Below are 19049 nucleotides of genomic sequence, written 5' to 3'. Positions count from 1 at the left end.
TTTTAACGTGCACGTGCCGTTAAATGCTCGATAAAATTTTGCAGAAGTATATCGTTAGGTTAAAAAAAAAAAGATGAACTTTTAACCTGCAGGTGTCGTAGAAGGTTCCAGAATAATAAGTAGCTTTTCGGAAGGAAAATTAAAAATTAACCAATGGAGGTAAGTTTTGGAATGTCGTTGAAGAAATGAAGTATTCTGATTTGTTCTTTACATGTATTTATGTGTGGCGCAACAGAGAAATTGTGCCATTCCTGGTTTCATTCTTGATGAAGTCGGAGCTTTACATGTACTATGTGAGAAAGAGAGAATTGTATGCGTGTGTCAATTGAAATCTGGATAACAACTACAAAGGAGAGTTAGAAATAAACAAGGTGTGTTATGTGTTTTATAGTATTGATTAAGTATTTGAGGTGATGTTTTTAATTTTGAAAGTATTTTTTATTTCAAAGTAATATAGTGTTAGTAAAGTTTGGTGTTTGATATTGGTTATGAAATATGCATAAAATTTGAGCTGTTGTTATAGTATTTTATATATAAATCAAAAGTTGTTCGCACTCTGCTCGTCACTCCAGGGATGGCTAATGCATACACATACTTTTCTACATACATCGTGGCATAGGCATACTAGCCGTCCCCACTACATCTACCACAGTTCCTTGGGGCAACTTGCTGGTGTGACGAGCAGAGTGTGACCAACTTTTGAATCATTTATTACGGCTCCCTTGAGCCAACGGGCTGACGAGCCTTGGACCTGCACCTGCGCGCCATGAGAGGTACTTCACCTGTTTTAATTACATTTTGGCAGTCCACGCGGCACCCCTTTACACTGAACTGCTCCCTGCTGACGAGAGGCAACTACCTCGAAACACGTGTCCAGGAATGGATAATGCATACACATACTTTTCTACATACATCGTGGCATAGGCGTACTCACCGTCGCCACTACATCTACCACAGTTCCTTGGGGCAACTTGCTGGTGTGACGAGCAGAGTGCGACCAACTTTTGAATCTAGTATTTTATATATGTTTAGGAATTTTTCACAGAGAAGAAGTGTAGTTTGTCATCTTTATAGGACTGTATTGTTTTGAAAATAAGGTACAGCATTAATTTGAGTTTGTAATGTATTTGGGGAGATAAAGAAAATGTCACACGTTTGCAACTGATACTTTTTGTGGAAATAGTGGGGTGGGGGTGGTGGTAGGAGACGTATGTGTTATTAAGTTAAAAGCGATAAAACGAAATGCAGAAATGTTATGTGGGCAGGTTGTGGTCTTAATTTTGACACTGAGAGGTAGGTTTGAATGTAAGTCAGGGTAGGTTGTTGTACAGTGGGGCCGTGTACAGTGTTTGGAGATTACGTGGAGAGGAGATGGAGATAGGAAAAGTGATACGTTCCTTTTATATGCACGCATTGTTTGAATCATGTGATCCTAGGTTGAGATATAATAAGAATATGGTTACTGGTTTGCATTTGGGTATAGATAATAGTTTTTTGTAGTTTCTGACTAGTGAATAATAAAAAGGTAGATATACTAAAATATATGGTTGTAAACGTATTAATTATTGTCTGTTCTTATGGAATAGAAGTAGTTGGGAGTGCTTCTTTAGAAGAGATGTTTTATAAATGTGTGAGAGATAAAAAAAATATATAAATGTGCAGTATATTTTCTGTATTACTTTGTTGACATTAGAGAACTACATGTGATTATAAGTGATACTATTTGTCAGGCTGTGTCGCTGTGGCGGATATATGTAGGTGTTGAAGTGGTTCGTGTTTTACTGATGGTGAGCTTTACTGTCCCTTTTGAGACACTCGTCAATTTATTCATTCCATTTATTATCTTTAATATAGATACAGTAAAGGGACTGTATATCAAAAGTTTGGGAATTAGAACTTTTTTTACTCTCCCCATGCCCTGCTATACACTCTACAGCGTGTTTAAATGACTTTCGTAACATATAGATGTCTAGCTAGTAAAGGTAGTGTCGTTCGACTGGGCCCATTTATAAACCGTGCTATGGATGGTTTATGTTTTACCCGCCAATTTGCATGTTTGAATACTTTTTGCTGATAAGTGTTCCGGCAGACACTTGTTAAAATTAACGTTGTATATGGGTATGGTGGCGCTACTAGGAATGGGGGGGTTGCTGTTTGATTTCGTATTGTTAAGCAAGGGCGGGGGTGGGTGTGGAGGAGGTAGTTATGTTGCTGTTTGAAACACAGAATATAGTAACGTGGAGATGTGGAGGTACTAAAGGTGATGTAGTACCACTGGTAGCACTTATAAAGTGCCATATGGCATGGTATCTGTTTGACCCGCAAATTTGCATGTTTTCATACGTTTTGCTGATGAGCTTTTCGGGAGACATCTGTTGAAATTAAGCCTCTCTATGGCTATAGTGGCGCTTCTACGTTTGTGGGGCTCTTTCTTTTATTGCATAAAGTTAAGCAAGGGCGGGTGTTGAGGTGGTGTAGTGGTACTGTGACTATTTATAAACTGTCTTATGGTATGGTGTATGTGTGAGTGGCAAAATTGCAGGTTTTAATAGCTTTTGCTGATAAGCGTTCCGGCAGACACCTGTTGACATTAAGTCTATGTATGGCTATAGTGGCGTGAACGGGATTGCGGGGGCTCGTTGTTTGATTTCGTAAGGTTAAGCACGGGATGGGTGGGGTGGGGGAGGTACGTATGTTGCTGATTATAAGACGGATATTTGTAACATGGGCATGTGTAGTTACTAAAGGTAATGTAGTTTCACTGGGCCCATTTATAAACAGTGCTATGGGATGGTTTATGTTTTACCCGCCAATTTGCATGTTTGAATAGTTTTTGCTGATAAGTGTTCCGGTAGACACATGTTAAAATTAAGCCTGTGTATGGGTATAGTGGTGCTACTAGGAATGGGAGGGTTTCTGTTTGATTTCGTACTGTTAACCAAGGGCGGGGTGTGTGTGGGGGAGGTAGTTATGTTGCTGTTTGAAATACAGAATATGGTAACGTGGAGATGTGGAGCTACTAAAGGTGATGTAGTACCACTGGGAGCATTTATAAAGCGCCCTAAAGCATGGTATATGTTTTACCCGCAAATTTGCATGTTTTAATACGGTTTACTGATGAGCTTTCCAGGAGACATCTGTTGAAGTTAAGGCTGTGTATGGCTATAGTGGCGCTTCTACGTTTGCTTGGGCTCTTTCTTTTATTGCGTAAAGTTAAGCAAGGGCGGGAGTTGAGGTGGTGTAGTGGTACTGTGACTATTTATAAACCGTCTTATGGTATGGTGTATGTTTGAGTTGCAAAATTGTAAGTTTTAATAGCTTTTGCTGATGAGCATTCCAGCAGACACCTGTTGACATTAAGTCTATCTATGGCTGTAGTGGCGGTAACGGGAGTGCAGGGGCTCGTTGTTTGGTTTCATAAGGTTAAGCATGGTATGGGTGGGGCCGGGGGATGTGCGTATGTTGCTGAATAAGACGGACTTTTGTAACGTGGGCATGTGTTGTTAGTAAAGGTAATGTAGTTTCACTGGGCCCATGTATTAACCGTGCTATGGTATTGTTTATGTTTTTCCAGCAAATTTTTCATGTTTGAATACTTTTTGTTGATTAGTGTTCCGGCACACACCTGTTAAAATTAAGCCTGCGTATGGGTATAGTGGCGCTACTAGGAATGGTGGGGGGTTCTTTTTTATTTTGTACGGTTAAAGAAGGGTGTGGGTGGTTGTGGGTGTGGGGGAGGTGGGTATGTTTCTGATTAAAACACAGAATATAGTAATGTGCAGATGTCGACCTAAGAAAGGTGATGTAGTACCACTGGGAGCACTTATAAAGTGCCCTATGGCATGGTATATGTTTTACTTGCAAATTTGCCTGTTTTAATACGCTTTGCTTATGAGCGTTTCAGAAGGTGGGGGTGCTCTAAATGGGGGGGCAAATCTCTTAAAGGAGTGTGGGATATGCAAGTTGGGCCGTGGTCTAAATCAAGAAAAGAATCATTGTGTGCTTTAGAAAATCCTCTCCAATTATCCTACGTTTGGAAAAAAACATTCTTTAAAGGATTTCGCTTCCTTCTACAATGTGGGTAACGTAGCGTGATGTCTCCAGTTCTCAGTAGTGAGCAAAATAAGCATGCGTAGATCGATGTGCATGCTCTCACTACAGTGCAATACTAACATTTTTAAAAATGTACTATGTTTGCGAGGGCCGAAAATAAAATTGACTATGTGTGCGAGGGCTGAAAATAGAGCCTGATAGAGACCCTTTTGGAGGCTCCTTGAAAATAAGTGCTGGTCCTCAGACCCGGCCCAATTAAAGCCCAGCATTCATCTATCCTAAGCACTGCGCCATCCAACCATCTGTTAATTGATGCCTAGATTCCTACTTATATACATACACACATCTGTTCCTGCACTTATCTTAAGCATCTATGAGCACACTTGCCTATTGTAAGCACTGTGTCATTCATGCAGCCATACGCCTATATATCCATAGATACATCTGTCCCATAACCAATCCTAAGCATCTATCAGTCCACCAGTCTATCGTAAGTACTGGTCCCTGTATTCATTTATCCTTCCATTCATACATTGATACATCCATCTATGTATATATGCATTGATGCATTTAGCCATGCATTCACTCGCCTTTTATTCAACTATACGTTCTTATTTTCGGGCATCGTCCGCCCCGATCCTAAATTGGACGTATTATACTCATCCATCCAGCCAGTTAAGGGGTCAAAAAGGTTTGCAAAAAGCATTGACAGGCAGATTATTTTATAAAGAATAACAAAGCTTTGAGTTGCTCTTTGTGGAGCATACTTCACCATCCTTCTCTGGTGGTGTTTTAAAGAAAGGTACATATAGCGAAAGAAATGTAAAGGAACTTTTAAGTGTAAGACGTTAATTTAGAAACATAACGTTTTGTCGAGTTGTATATAGGTACACTGTTTAAAAGTGGCCGTGATTGACAGATACTGAATACCTGTATTTCTTACATTTGAGAAAGTATACCAGAGAGGTAATTTGGGGTGGTGAGAACCTTGATTTCTATATTTCCATGTGAAGTACAGTACAGGAATATAAAAGTAAGTGGAAAGCTTTTATGTTGATATTAAAGAGGGGGTGTGAGAACTAAGTGAGGCAGGCAAAGCGTGTGTTTTTGTAGCCCTAAAACAAGAGAATGTGTAAGGTCAGAGCAGGTTCGGGCTGGAGTTTGTTGCTTGTGGTAGTTTCAAGAGGCGCAACCAGTGCGAAATTTGGGGGGAAACTCATTTTTTCAGCAATAGGCAGAGTGGGGATGTAGGGGCTGTAAAAAGGGGTGAAAAAGAACAGAGTCTTCTTTACCAAAAAATGATCTTTTGAAAACCTGTGAAGTACTTGGGTGCAGCTGTGTGTGTGCGCTCGGGAAGCTGTTTGAGAGAGTCCGGGGCAATGTGCGATGCACGCCTGGTGGTGTGTTTCTTAATTACCCCATGATGATGTTGCTCCTGCGTTGCAAAAAGAGAAGAGAAATTCTGAGAGAAAAAATGTCTTTTTAAAGGTTTTCCCTTCTCCTACAATGCGAGTCACCTGGCATGATGTCTGCACTTCTAAATAGTGAGTAATGTGCATGCTCTCACATTCTCACTGCAGTGCAATAAAGAAAAAAAAAAGGGATGAGGTTTGCGAGGCCCGAAAGTAGACCCCCATAAAGACCTGTTTTGAGGCCACCTAAAATAAAGTGCTGTTGCTCAGACACCCACAGACACCCCCCCGCACTTAAAACCGGGGGGGCAGTGTTATGTTTGGAAAGTTGTAGATACAATTGTAGGCTAATAATGGTACTTTTTGTGTGTGCTTTTTGGTTGATAATATCATCTTAAGTACATAGATTATAACATTTTAAAAATACTATCTATAAAGTTGTCTGTGGTGGGTTGCAGAGAGAGTGGTGTGGGGTGGTGGGGTGCAGCGGAGAGGTGAAAAGTACGAGGTAGTGCAGTTACATATAAATTGTAAAGGTGTTTGTAAATAATTAAATAAATACTTGCTGTATGTTCTATGGCACTACTTGTCGTGTTAGTGCTGCTCTGTCGTGTTTAATCACGTTGCAGCACTGGGTGTGGAAGTCATTAGTGGAAGTTTTTTAATTGTATGTTATGATTTTAACATAGTGAACAAATGTGAAAAATAACTGAATCTATATATTTTTTGGGGAAAAATATTTCGTTTGGTTTAAAATTTGGAAATGCCAAAAAGAAGTAAAAGAAAAAAGAAAAGAGAAGAAAAATATATATTTGTGCAAAAGGCAAGTTTGTATTTGGAAAAAATGGGCGTAGTACAGATAAACTTTGTTCTACTATAAGTACAAGATGAAAAAAGGATCACACAAGAGGAAAAATAGGAATTTTTCAAGTAAGGTAAGCTTTGCCTAGCGCAATTACTGCCTGTCCAGACCCTACCTTGCCGCTATCTCCTGACACTGACCTGAGCTCCAGGGGTCGCTGAAGGTCGTTCCCCGCCGCCGCACCACCATCTTCCAGAGCGGCCGCAGTGTGGGATAGGACCACAAGCCCCACGAGCCCTTGCGGCAGGAAGCCGCCACCGCCAGCACAGATCTCGCGCCAGGAGGCGTGTAAATACCGAGAGCATTCTCGGCAGAGCGGGGGGCTTTGCCTAGCGCAATTACTGCCTGTCCAGACCCTACCTTGCCGCTATCTCCTGACACTGACCTGAGCTCCAGGGGTCGCTGAAGGTCGTTCCCCGCTGCCGCACCACCATCTTCCAGAGCGGCCGCAGTGTGGGATAGGACCACAAGCCCCACGAGCCCTTGCGGCAGGAAGCCGCCACCGCCAGCACAGATCTCGCGCCAGGAGGCGTGTAAATACCGAGAGCATTCCCGGCGACGCGGGACCGCGCGCGGGTGGCGCCGGGAGAAGCCCGGGACAAGGGCGGGACCGTCTGCGGCCGTCCGAGGCCGGAAGAGGCCGGGCTGGGCCATCCCATGTGGCTCGCGTGTCAAGCTGGTCACCTTCCCTCAGCCACAAAAAGACTTCCGAGGACGTTAAGATAAGTCAGGGAGGGGCGCGTAGACTAAATATTGTCAGTTGTGTTAAATATCACAATTGGGGGCACAACAATTTGCTTTGTTTTGTTATACCTCACTGTTGCTATCGCCTGTGTGTCACCAGCGTAGGGCAATTTCTCACTGTAGTGGGCAAGTTAATATATTGTGGACTGTTTCTTCCGGGTCAGTTGCAATCGTCATTTTGAGAACAGGTAGCGCGAAGAACTATACGCACGGCAGTATACGTCCATTGCCCCAGTGGTGACATGGGGTAAACCAGAAAAAACCCAATTAGACCAGGGACGGGAGTTAGGGGCACATTAGATGCATTCATTTCACGCGCCGAATCCCTGTTGACACATGAGATACAGTTAACGGAGCGTAGATTGTCCCTTGATTCCCTATTGGCACACAAACGCTCTTCGTTGGGGACAATAGCGGAATGTGTCACGCCTGGAGTGAGTAAACCGGTAGGTCAGGGACCTCACTCACAGAGTAAGACTCAGGGCTCTACATTAGTACAAGTTCACACAAATAGGCGAAGTGATGGGGATGATGAGCTACCGACACTGGTGGGGCCCGCGGTAGATAAAGGGGTTAGCGGACCTGGGGGTGTTCAGGAGGGTGCCTAAGAACAGGATGCAATCACTCCCGGGGGTGAGAGGGATCTTAATGCTTTAGCGGAGAAGGAAAGGGTAGTAGTTACCCGATCAAAAAAAGTTTTACTAGTGCCAGACCCCTCTCCAGAAAGTGTCACCACTGAGAGTTTAAAGTCCGCAACCAGGCCACAAAGTAAGGGGACAAGTAAAACTAAAAATGATACAAAAGCAAAAAAAGGTGGTTCCAGAATAGACCCTATAATAGTTGAGGATGAAAGTAATAGGCCATCTTGTTTACAATGTAATTCCAGTTCCTCCGTAAACAGAACGGATTGGTCGCAGGAGCTATTGAAAACACTCGAATCCAAATTGGAAGCCCTTTTTCTTAAACACTTGGCCCCCTTGGTGGAAGACATAAAGAAAATTGAGGAAAAAGTTAGTAGGTTGTTTGAGATGGAAAAATGTGTTCACCCAGCCCCCCAACAAATTACGAATTCCGATGGGCTAGAGATTGTATCTTGCCCGGGACGAGCAGGGACGAAGCAGAGGGTTGATCGCAATGTGAGTAATGATAGTGACACACCCCCTATCCTGGCGCCTGTGAGTCTCCAACAAGAGGCCAGTACAAAAGCCCAGATAGTAGCCTCCGGTTCCCAGAATGCCCAGGTGCTGAGTTCCCCGGGCCTGCAGACGTTAGATTTGCCCCCTGCATGTTGTCCCTACACAATAGTTTTAGCAGGGGTCCCTGCCCAAAATGGGGAAAGAGAAGAATCTACAGGTTCCTTGATAAATAAGGTCAGTCACTGGCTGCACAATAACGCGAAGGAATCCAAGCATTGGAGAACACACATTCTCATGGCAAGGAGGGTAGCTTGGATTGGTCCCTCAAAGAAGAAGTTTGCTGGAGATTGTGTTATTGTCAATTTTAGACACCCAGAGCTGGTAAAAGAACTGTTGGGTTACAGTTATGTGGCTTTTGACAGTGGGACGACTATAAAGATGCTCCCTCTGAACTTTTTCTATAGGGACCAGGCAAAAGCATTGCGCCAAGGGCCACAAAGTAGAGGGGAAGTTCCGTTAATAAGATCATACAGACTGGGGTCAGTCTCAAATAGGTTCAATCCATTGTCTGATGTGGCAGTGATGGATGAACTAGATTGACAGACTCCAGTCGAAAATTCGGAAAATTCATCCCCTTCAGCCAATATCATGCTTGGGGAGAATGTTGGTATCACAGGAAATATCCTTTTATCTGAAATCCCCCATAATGAGGTTGTAACTATCCACCTAGCCAATAGTTCAGCAGCAGATCAGAGTAGCTCAGCAGAAGGGGGATCACAAATTCAGTATATCCCAGCAAGGAATATGGACACCCCGGGGGTCGGGGAACTTAGGGTGGTATCGTGGAACATTGCTGGAATCTCGTCCAAATTAAGAAACAAGGAATGGATGGAGTACAGCAAAAAGTTTCACATTATTTGTTTACAAGAAACTTGGGAGTCGGATAGTAGTGCCCCGCATCTAGATGGGTACAAAATGTTTTTCGTGCCCGCCCAAAAATCCACGATGGGAAGAGCGAAAGGGGGATTAATAACGTATGCATCTTTGGCGCTACAAGGGACATGGGAAGGCATGGGCTGGAACTCGGAATATATTCAGGGTCTTAGTTACAGCAAAAAGGGGATAAAATTTGTATTGATAAATTTTTATAATGCGGGCCAATCAATGCAGAGGCTGGTTGATCTGAAGGACAGACTGGCTGACTTGTATTCTAGGGGAAAGCACCCCCCAAATGTGATTTTGGTGGGCGATTTTAATTGTCACCCATGCCCATATTTGAAATGGGGCGGGGGAACATGGAACTCTTGTCCATCCACTAGTGATTGGCACCTTGAACACACACAGGAAGGTAGCGAATTAAGCAAGATTCTGGGCATATACAATCTTGTCCCTACAATGGACTTGATCAAGCCCAGGACTTCGGACATCATAAATCCCACTTTTAAAGGCAGGGGAAAAGAAACTATCATTGATTTTATTTTTATTTCTTATGAGTTTAAAAGTAGGATCATAGATTTTAACATAGAAATTAGTATTTTTAGTGACCACAATCCACTGGTGTTGTCATTGCTGGACGCGGATGCTTCCGTGCAGTTAAGGCCCCGGATGACAAGGGGAAACTTGGAAGCAATTGACCAGGGTAGGCGAATACGTTGGTCTAATACTGATGGGGAAGCATTCTATAAAAAACTTCTCGCAAACCCAGAAAGCGGGATATGGTTGTGCCTAAATCAAGAAACTAGAGGCAAAGAACTGATAAGTGCATTTGAAAGCATGGCAAGGGATATTGACAGGTTATTGAGGATTAAATCACAAGTTCCGCCCAATCTCACACCTAAATGGTTTGATAAAGCAAGCTCCAGAGCCCAAAAAGAATTAAAACGGGCACTCAAAAAGGTACCGAAGGACAGGAGCATGATAGTGGAATGTAGGGCCCATTATAAAAGGGCCATAAAAAAGAGGAAAAAATCCATCCACTATGAAGCTTGGGCGAATTTAAGGGAGGCAGCCGAAATGAGAGATATGTCACGGTTTTGGAGGGTGATTAACGATCCTAGTTTCCAGCCCCCGAATAGCGAGAAGGTCTCCTGCAATATCTTGCCAGAAGCTTGGGTCTCCCATTTCAAAAAATTGTATAACCAGGGCAGCACTATGACTCAATACATCTCTGATGTAGGCATGTTACCAAGTTCATGGGTCCAGTTTACAGTGGGCAAAATTAAAGACGGAATTCAAGCCCTGACAAGGAACAAGGCCCCCGGCCCAGATGGGATTCCCCCCGATCTATTTTTATCCCAGGTTGACCTGTGGGCTCCCATACTTACTAGAGTTTTTAACACAGCAGTGGAAAGGGGAATGCCCAGGTCCTGGTCAACTGCTACCATCGTCCCCCTCTTCAAAAAGGGTAATAAAAGCGATCCCCAATGTTACCGCCCGATTTCACTAATTGATGTGTCAGCAAAGGTTTTAGGGAAGGTAATTCTAAACCGTTTGATGGACTGGGCTGAGGAAAATAAGATACTCAGTACGGTTTTAGAACGGGTCGCTCTACATCAGATCAATGTCTCAATCTATATAATCTGGTGGCTAAGTATACCCTTGCCGATGATGGGACAGTTTATCTTGCTTTTATGGACCTAACTGCAGCTTTTGATCGGGTCAACCGGGAAAAATTATGGGAGATTTTAGAGTTGCTTGGGGTGGACCCCAGTTTGATTTTTATTTTAAAAACTCTACATAGGGACACAACTGCTCAGATTAGATACAGCAATGAGGGGAACCTTACTGATCATTTCGCTTGCACCGGGGGGGTGAGACAGGGTTGTATTTTGGCGCCCTTTTTATTCACGTTATACATAAATGGTTTGGATAAAGCCCTAGGAAAATTGGGGGTTGACTGCCCGAGAGTGGCCAATAGAAGTATACCTGTTCTGTTATATGCGGACGACGCAGTACTCCTCGCACGAACAGGGAGGGGTCTGCAGGCCCTCATTGACGGTTTTTGTGGGTTTATGGCACACCTAGACCTATCTCCCAACTTAACAAAAGCCTATATTATGGAAGCTGGAAAAAGACCAATGGGGAATTTCAGTTTCAAAATTGGGGGTCATAAGCTTGAGAAGGTTGAGGTTTTTAATTATCTAGGAATCATTTTTGATAAACACCTTAAATTCACGCCATTAGTCACAGAAAAGTGTAAACAGCACACAAATATAATGGGTTCAATCATGTCCCGTGCCACGAGGTTAGGCCACTGGTCCCCGAACGAAGTATTGAATTTATACAATTCAATCTGTTGCTCTAAAATTATGTATGGGAGTGAGGTCTGGGGTACTAGAAACACCTCCATGATACAACTGGAGGAAAATAAGTTTCTTAGAAGGATCTTGCAAGTACCACAAAGCATCCCGGCCTACATTATACATGAAGAGTTAGGGCTCCCTTACATCTCTGATAGAATAAGCCTTCAACCAATAATGTGTTGGATTAAAATTTGGACTAATCCAGATGCTAGCTTTAGCAGAGAAATAATCACAGATTGTATTAGAAGGGAAAAAAGTCACAAAATACCATGGCTCAAATTCGTGAAGGAGAAGTTGAAGTGGCTGGGCTATGTAAGATATTTTGATGAACCCACATCCATGACGTCCCAATCGAAAACACTTCTAAAAGCAGAATACTTGAGGCGGGTAGCCTGCTCTAGAGAAGATTGTGAAATATTGAAAGGGTCAGTGCGTGCATATATACTTACGAAATCTGTTGCAGGCATAGAACCTTACTTGGCGCAGATTTATAATAAAAATGACAGATTTTTAATGACCAGATTTAGACTGGACCTTTTACACCACATTTTAGCTGTCCCGAGGGATTCACAAAAGATATCGGTTCAAAGGGTCCCTGTGGCTGCGATCTGGGATCTCCACAGGATACCCTTCATTTTGTATTCTTTTGTCCCCTGTATGAATTCCCGCGGGATGTTTTTTTTAAAACCCATCCTAAAAGCGAATAAATTCACCCACGTCAGGGTAGCTCTTTTATATTTAAAACTTTCCGCAGAACCGCTTACACTGTTTTGCACTGTGAACTTTTTAAGACTTGCTGCAAAATTGAGGAAATCGAGACGCGAGACATAAGTTATCTCGTTGTCAGTGTATTGGAGGTGGGGTTTCGCTTCATGTTATTTGATACGTACGAGGCATATAATAGTAGTACTAGCCAAAGAAGTATGTAAATGACGTATTGGATGGTTTAGCGCATTGGGGATGTTATATGGTATTTTTAATGATAAAATTATTTTATAATATGTGTTTTAAGCAGTCTATGATCGTATATTTTATTCTTGATGATGGTTTTTTGCACTTTATAGTTGCTTGCACCCTGCACTTTAATATGTAACAATTGATGAACTTATAGCCTGCCAGTTGTTTTGTGTAACTCAGTCAATGAGGCCATGGACAGGCCATTCAGAATCGACCTATTTTGTTTTGCTCCCACTGTGTTAATGAGTTTTAATATGTGAATTTGTTTGTAATATTATCTTGTAACCTGTGTAATTATTTTTGTTCTTTTCTTGGATGTTTTTATATCCGAATAAAGATATTTTGATGATGAAGTAAGGTGAAGCAGAGTTCAATTTCAAATACCAAGAAAAGGAAAGATGATAAAGAAATAGTATCTGTTACTCGGAGACAAAAGGATTTTCATGAAAATCATCAGAGACTTTTTTGATCTAGAGTGATTCAGAATTCAATGAAAGAATGCTTCAAATATAAAAGGAATGTTTTTGAATTGAAAGAGAAACAGCATATTGAAAGTTTAGTGGATAGTGCTTTCAATTTAAAACAGAAGTTATTCATTGTGATTTTGAAGGGAAAGTATTAAACAGAACGTTAAGTTGTTACAAGGACTAGATCTATGTCACGTAAGAAAATATACTGAGAAGTATGGGCATTCTCTGGCTTGTCTTTGAAGAAAAGTTTGTAAAAGTGTTTTTTATCAGTTGAGGATGTTAACAGTATGTTATTCAGAAATGCAGAAGTTTGTGAGGAAAGTGTACTATGTAAAAAGTTCTGCATTATTTTTAAGTGAACTGAGTACAAGTCTTTTATATGCTTCTTTATTAGTTGTTCAAAAAAAGTGTGATGATATTGAAATGCGATATTTTGGTTCAGAGGAGCAGTTCATAGAACGTGAAAGTTTGACAATTACAGATGTTGGAGGAGATGGGAAAGTGATTAGCACTGATCAGTTTGAAGAAGAAATTGGAAAGTTTAATGTAGTGTGGTGTGAAATACGAGACTATGTTTGTGTTTGTTGTCGACGTACTGATTATAAAAGTCAAAGTAGGAATGTTGATTTGTATTTGAAAAGTGAAAAGGAGAACAATGGTAAGTGTGTAGAATTTACAATTTACTTGTTGGTGGAAGGTCAATTTGAGTGAGGTATTGATCAACGTATATGTAAATATTGTTATAACAAATTAGAAGAGAACAAAATGCCTTTTAGAGCACTACATAGTAACTTAGAATTAGTAACTATTCCGGAGGAACTGGCAGAATTGAATACATATGAGTCTGTTCTAATTCAATGTGTTAATTATTTTCAAACTATAATTAGGATGGAGCCTAAAACATGTAAACTATCACCAACAGACTTGCAAAGAGGTTTGAAGGAAGAGTGGTGTACTTACCTTTGGATTTAAAAAAAAATATTGAAACTATTGCTGGAATGAAAGAGGAAAATTAGGCAGTACTCATTCTAGTAAATGTTGTAGTAACAAAAAGTCAGAAAATATGGAAAGATTTTGTGGGTGTTAATAAAGTTGAAAAGGCTACCTTATATCTTATAGAGAACAATATTTATTACAAAACTGTAAATGTGGGTGAACAGGTAATAAGTTTAGAAGATGAATCTTGTTGATCGATATTCTGAAGCTGCAATCAGTACAGGTGGATCATTATACCGTCCCCCTTCTCCTGTAGGAAACAGCTGTGGAAAATAATGACCTACCAAGGTTTTCTCCCATACGCTTATTGGAGTTCCCTGTGCTTTTTTTCATTTCAAATAACTCAATGCTGCTTCCTATTACTTCTTTTTAATGCAAAGGACATAAAGTGTAATGTTAAAAAATATCTTCAATCCTTGACTTGTCCACTTTTTCTATTTGACCACTTGAAATTTCAGATTATATTCTGAAGATCCTAGATTTCAACAGTGCATTTTATTACATATTTCACCTTTTTGTTTGAAAGTGACCTGTCTTCTTTGTCGTATGCAGTAAATCACATACTTAAAACTAAAGTTCATCAATAAGTTCTTTCTGCGAAAGAATTTGTGGAGAAACTTCAAGAAAGAGATGAAAATTTAGAAGGACACTTAATCAATTTGATGGCATGTCAACATGGAACAAATGAGTATTGGTATTGTCGTCATGAAGAACTCAAGTGTATGTCACGGAACGTAGGTACAAGAACATGGTTTGTCTCACTTAGCTGTGCAGAGTATGCATGGGAAGATTTGCTTGACTTTCTAAGAGAAGGACATTCCAATATAAAAAATGTTGAAATAAAGACTTGTGGTGAACTGTGTTCATTGGATCCAGTATGTTGCAGATAACTCAATTGCAGTTGCATGTTACGTTACATCGTACATAACGAAATCAGAAAAAATAGAGATGAAAGAACTGTGGGAAGAAATTACACAAGAGAAAAGCCTTAGTAAAGAATTGTACAGCTTTACTTTGAAAATGCTTTCCCACCGAGAAATTGGATTGTATGGATGTTCAGACTTATTGTGCTCTTCAAGTTTAAATTCAAAGTCAAGAGGAATCATTTGGGTAAGTTTAGGTCTTGCCTGCAAATGAAATGGAGTCTTGAAATGATTTTAAGAAATTGAAGAATTAGCAGTAAATGAAGCAGACAGTACAGACAATCTTAAAACTAATATGTTGGACACGTACTGACAGAAAAGGAGTCAACATCTGGAACAGCTATGTCTGTATGAAGTACTTCAACATTACAGCTTGAAATGTTAAAGAGAATGTAAAAGAAGGAAAATATGCAGTAGTTGGATGTCATGGTTGTTTAGTAAAACATGCAAAGAGTAATCTCATAAACCACAAGAAAGTTAGTTGTCAAAGTTTAGATAAGGGAGAATTTTACTATTTAGCACTTCTGCAACTGTTTAATTCATGGTATAGTGAAAGTGAATTACTTGAAGACTTTGACTGTTACAAAGATTCTTGTAATACATGTAAAAGTAGCGTTGCATGCACAATTTTTTAACCCTGAGCATAGTTTGCGAAGTAGCACTACGCGTAGCTACGCGAAGTGCACTTCGCACTACGCGAGCTACGCGTAGCTTCGCAAACTGTGTAGTGCACTGTGCAAGATGCTGTTCGCATTGATTGCACAGTGCAAGATGCTTGTCCGCACTGTGCAATCAGTGCAAACTTTTTTCTTGCACAGTGCAATCGGTCGTTTTCTGCCGCTCAAGTAGATTTCTACTCGAGCGGCAGCTTTCTCAACGCTGACTGGTAGTTTCTCATCGCGAGCGGTCGCGAGCATACGCGACCACTCGCAATGAGAAACCTCACCTCCCCGCGTTGAAAAGCTCGCCGGGAGGTTTATTTTCCACGCTCGCGATCGGCAACTTGATGTTGCTGATCGCGAACGAGGAAAAAGTCTTGCAGGGATGTAATTTTGCTTGCTCGCAGTCGGCAACTTGACGTTGAGGACCACGAGCAAGCAAAAAATGACCGCTGCACTACGCTACGCGTGTTTGCACTGTGCTACATGCAATTCGCGTAGTGCGAAGTAGCGCAAACTTCGCAAACTACGCGAGCATAGCGTAGTGCTTTGCTCAGGCTTACAATTTTTGCTATATATTTTAAAATGTTGAATTATGAATTTGAACAGAAAAAGACTATTACAGCTGAAATTAGTAATGAAAGTTCTCAAGACAGTGAAACTAGTGGTCCATGTAGTCACAATCTTCTTGGACGAGCAATACTGGAAAATGAAGCAGCCATTGCTATGCATGAAGTTGAAATTGCAATGCGGTACAGCAGGTCCGAACAGTGAAACGGGGTCTTGATTCTATGATTGAGGATGTCAGAAGTTAAAGTCTGTGATAATTGCTGTGTACCCCCTCTGACCAGGTGCAATCAACTCTAGGTCCCAACAGTGGAATGGCGTCTTGATCCCACAATGGACGATGTTACAACTGCATCTGAGTGTGGAGATGAAGGTACTCCCTTCGACCAGGTGCAACTAACTCTAGGTACCAACAGTGGAACGGTGTCTTGATTCCACCATGGATGATGTCTGATATTACCTGCTGCTTGTTTTTCGCAGAACTCACTCTGTTGAGTTGCATCAGACTCTGCTTCCGTAGCTAACTGCTGTACAGGATTATTGGGGTTGGTTGAGTGTAGTCGCTGGAGTACATCGCGGTACAGCAGGTCCGAATACTGAAACGGTGTCTTGATTCTATTATTTAGGATGCCAGAAGTTAAAGTCTGTGTTTATTTCTGTGTACCACCCTCGACCAGGTGCAACCAGCTCTAGGTCCTAATAGTGGAACGGTGTCTTGATCCCAGAATGGAAGATGTCCAATATTACTTGTTGCTTGGTTTTCATAGAACTTCCTCCGTTGAGGTGCATCAGACACTGTGCTTCCGTAGTTAACTGTTGCACATGATTATTGTGCTTCGTTGACACCAGTCAGTGGAGTACACCGTGGTACAGCAGGTCCGAACAGTGAAACGGGGTCTTGATTCTGTGATTAAGAATGTGAGAAGTTAAAGTGTGTGATGATTTTTGTGTACCCCCTCGGATCAGGTGCAACGAACTGTAGGTTCCAACAGTGGAACGGTCTTTTGATCCCACAATGGAGGATGTTAGAACTGTATCTCAGAGTGAAGATGAAGGTACTCTATTTGACCAGGTGCAACCAACTCGGGGTCCCAACAGTGGAATGGTGTCTTGATCCTAGAATGGACAATGTCCGATATAACCTTTTGCTGGGTTTTCACAGCAGTGTCTGTGTTGAGGTGCATCACACTTTGTGCTTCCGTAGTTAACTGCTGCACATGATTAATGGCCTTGGTTGACTGTAGTTGGTGGAGTACACCACGGTACAGCAGGTTTGAACAGTGGAACGGGGTCTTGATTCTATGATTGAGGATGCCAGAAGTTACAGTTTGTGATGATTTGTGGTAACCCCTCCGATGAGGTGCATCAAACTCTAGGTCCCAACAGTGAAACGGTGTCTTGATCTGACAATGGAGGATGTTAAAACTTCGTCTGAGAGTGGAGATGAAGGTACTCCCTTTGACCAGGTGCAAGCAACTGTAGGTCCCAACAGTAGAATGGTGTCTTGATTCCACAATGGAAGATGTCCGATATTACTTGTTGCTTGGTTTTCATAAAACTCCCTCCGTTGAGGTGCATTGGTGTTTCCGTAGCTAACTGTTGCACATTATTATTGTTCCTGATTGACACTAGTCGGTGGAGTACACTGTGGTACAGCAGGTCCGAACAGTGAAATGGGGTCTTGATTGTATGATTGAGGATGTCAGAAGTTGAAGTTTGATATTATTTCTGTGTACCCCTTCTGATCTGCTGCAAGCAAGTCCATGCTTTCGAATTGAATGGTACATGTCTGTCAGGTGTAAATGAATAGTGAGTCTGGCCAACAATGCAGACAGAGGTGTTCACAATTCAGATATAGTGCTGATTGTTTAATTATAGAATCCAGTAGTCAAGTAACTACAACGTCTATTGGAATATACATATTATGTTTTTAGTGTACTTCTTTGAAGACATTTTTTGAAATGACTTATAGGTTTAGTACAATGACCAAATTTTAATTTGCAAGTGCAAAGGAACACTGAATAGTCTACACTGAAGACAGCAGAAATGGTATTTGAATTGTTTTGTTTTATTTATTGCAGATTTTCTGCAATTTATGTTGTTGTCTTTTGTTAAGAGGAAGTGAGAGAAAGTATTCATGAATGTCTGTGTGAGAACTGTTTACAATTAACACAGATAGCAGTGTTCACAATTCACAATTCGGATCGAGTTGGTCTTGTAGATGACGCAGTTCTGTAGGAAAAGACATTGCTCCAGTGCGCTCCAGTCTACACCATGAATACGTATTATTACAGGCTCCAGACACGCTTTTGTTGCTTCACGTATGAAAAACTGTGTAGCTGAATTCCACCTTACGTAGCTGTGGGCTCTTGCTGACCGCTCTCTCTGGCCTACACTGTAGACAGCAGTGTTCACAATGTAGATTGAGTTGCTATTGCTGATGATGTTCTGTTGATGGCAATAGATATTACTCCAAGTACGGCCTTCCCGTCTACAGCACACATCATTGCTGGTTGTTGACATGCTGAATGATTTTGATGTGGCTTTCTGAGTGCACTAAAACTTATGGACCCTTTATGATAAAATCTTTTTGTGTATTATTTCTGATCTATTAATTGTGTCTCAGTATACCATAAGTGTGTTTCTTTTACGATAGAATATTTTTCTGCATTACTTCACATCTACTGTCCCTACCTCACTGCAGTACAAACTATTGACTCTTTTCTTATTGAATGTCTGTGTGTGATCCAACGGTTACTGTTGTATTAGATGATAGCAGCAACTATTCCTTGAGGAATGGTTTACATTGACTCCACACGCATCACCACAGACGTTACTGGATATGTGACCCTGGTAATAAAAAGGTGTCAAGCGCATGTGCTCATACCCACTTCCAATATCTATCTGTGTCCGTGTGTTCATTATCTATGCATGATATGTGCCCCTGGTCCGTATGTTATTAGATTGT

Source organism: Triturus cristatus, chromosome 3_2 (genome assembly GCF_964204655.1).
Source record: "Triturus cristatus chromosome 3_2, aTriCri1.1, whole genome shotgun sequence".
NCBI classification, from domain to species: domain Eukaryota; kingdom Metazoa; phylum Chordata; class Amphibia; order Caudata; family Salamandridae; genus Triturus; species Triturus cristatus.
This window is presented reverse-complemented; position numbering follows the sequence as displayed.